Below are 2,500 nucleotides of genomic sequence, written 5' to 3' on the forward strand. Positions count from 1 at the left end.
AAGCGTCCGCTCAATTATTCTGCAAACAGGAGGAGGCTGAGCTCCCCTGCACGATACACCTCGAAACCCTCTCAGGTCCCGGCGGCGCGCAGCGCCGTCCTAAGTACTTGGTCGGGTTCGAGAGAGGCGCAATCGCCCGGAGATGGGCGAGTAGACGCTTTCAGTGCGAACACCCGTGCTCCCAACTGAGCTTGCCGCTGCCGACAGAGGCCCGGGAGCGTGCTGTCGTGGCATTGCCGGCGGGAAACAACACGCGCCACCTACGGTGACCGGCAGCTCCAACGCCAGCGCCACAGAAGGGCAAAGCCCCACTTGGGTGCAGAAGCGAACTCTCCCAGCACAGCGCACGCGCCAACACGTCCGCAGAGCTGCGATACAAACCACCTGCGAGAACCGCTGGGGGCGACCGAGCAGCAGACGGCGTCGCGACGCCGAGTGCCGGGCGGCGGCGCATCCTCAACGCACACAGTCCGCAATCGGACCAGCACACTGCAGATGTCCACCGCGCTTCGCACCGGGCTCGGCAGAACCCACTTTGGCCGCCTGGCGCCGCGCGCAGGGTGCGCCGGCGCATAGCTGGGACGCCAGCCGGGCCCGTCGGCCGGCGCTCCTGCCACTGGGCGCCCCCCACCAGCCGGCTGTAGTGCGTGCGCTCACGCAGCGCGCGGCCAGCACGCCGGGCGGCCCCCCCTCACCGGCCGGGGACTGTCCCGCCAAGCCACAGCCTCGTATCGCTTCATACCCACATGGCCAACTCAGGTTCGGGGGCATGGCGGGTACCGCCGAAACAACCGGTTCATAGATGTACCGATCGTCGCTATCACCGATGCACCTGCAGCGCGAACAACCGCTCAACAACTGATTTCCAGTTCATTTGCGGATCTTTGGCAGCAAACGTATACGTCAATCTACATTTGCGAAATCTACGATTCTGGCATGCCTGCATGTTATGTGTCACGACACGCTACATCAGCCCACATACACACTGCGGCATGTACACGAGAGAACACGTGGAAGATGGTCCGCGCACGTGTGCAATGTCCCTTGCGCGGTCGACTGTCAACCGGCCTCTGTAGCATGTCGCAGATGTGGAACGCGGTCCACCGTGCTATCATGTTGTGTGGGGCAATACGATTAAATAGGAAAACCCTCGTCGCTACATCAACAGACGGCTCACGCTGATTCCCGGCAGAGGGAGGAGGGGGGGGGGGGGGGGGGCCAACATGCAATACTTTCGTCCGTACCTACCTACCACATGTCTGTACGGCGTACAACAGTGCAATCTCGCTGTAATGGGGAGACGAGACAAGTAGCATCGTGCACAACATATGGCCCTTATGATTCGCCATTGTAGGGCGCAGCCGGTGTACGGTCAAGCATGTGCCACATTATGTCACTCAGTACGTAACGACGGATGATCAGTGTGGGTTACGCGTACATCAGCGGACAGTCCACACAGGCCGTACCACAACGTACACTGACTGCATCGACAACCGAATGCAACTGAACAGCTGCAAGGCTCATTTCACAAACAAACGCCTGACCGACCAGCTTGGAAGGGCAGGAGGGGAGGGCGATATTCGTTCTGTAGCGGTACACCCTTCCAGTGGTTAGCGGGACTGTGTAGAAAGTACGCAACACTCGAAAGACCTTTATGTGAGGGTACGCACCATGGCATCAAGAAATACACATGACACCAGAGGATCCAAGCAGTGAACTATGTTCAGAGGGTTGCTGTTAGGCAAAGCTACATTCCTGTGACGTTACATGTGACAGTTAAGGTGCAGTGTAAGTTAGGTTAAGGTGCAGCGTAAGTTAGGTTAAGGTGCAGCGTAAGTTAGGTTAAGGTGCAGCGTAAGTTAGGTTAAGGTGCAGCGTAAGTTAGGTTAAGGTGCAGCGTAAGTTAGGTTAAGGTGCAGCGTAAGTTAGGTTAAGGTGCAGCGTAAGTTAGGTTAAGGTGCAGCGTAAGTTAGGTTAAGGTGCAGCGTAAGTTAGGTTAAGGTGCAGCGTAACTTGGGTTAAGGTGCAGCGTAACTTGGGTTAAGGTGCAGCGTAACTTGGGTTAAGGTGCAGCGTAACTTGGGTTAAGGTGCAGCGTAACTTGGGTTAAGGTGCAGCGTAACTTGGGTTAAGGTGCAGCGTAACTTGGGTTAAGGTGCAGCGTAACTTGGGTTAAGGTGCAGCGTAACTTGGGTTAAGGTGCAGCGTAACTTGGGTTAAGGTGCAGCGTAACTTGGGTTAAGGTGCAGCGTAACTTGGGTTAAGGTGCAGCGTAACTTGGGTTAAGGTGCAGCGTAACTTGGGTTAAGGTGCAGCGTAACTTGGGTTAAGGTGCAGCGTAACTTGGGTTAAGGTGCAGCGTAACTTGGGTTAAGGTGCAGCGTAACTTGGGTTAAGGTGCAGCGTAACTTAGGTTAAGGTGCCAACGTGGGTTAGGTTAAGGGGCCAACGTGGGTTAGGTTAAGGGCCAACGTGGGTTAGGTTAAGGGGCCAACGTGGG

Source organism: Schistocerca gregaria, unplaced genomic scaffold, assembly GCF_023897955.1.
Source record: "Schistocerca gregaria isolate iqSchGreg1 unplaced genomic scaffold, iqSchGreg1.2 ptg001215l, whole genome shotgun sequence".
Classification (NCBI taxonomy): Eukaryota; Metazoa; Arthropoda; class Insecta; order Orthoptera; family Acrididae; genus Schistocerca; species Schistocerca gregaria.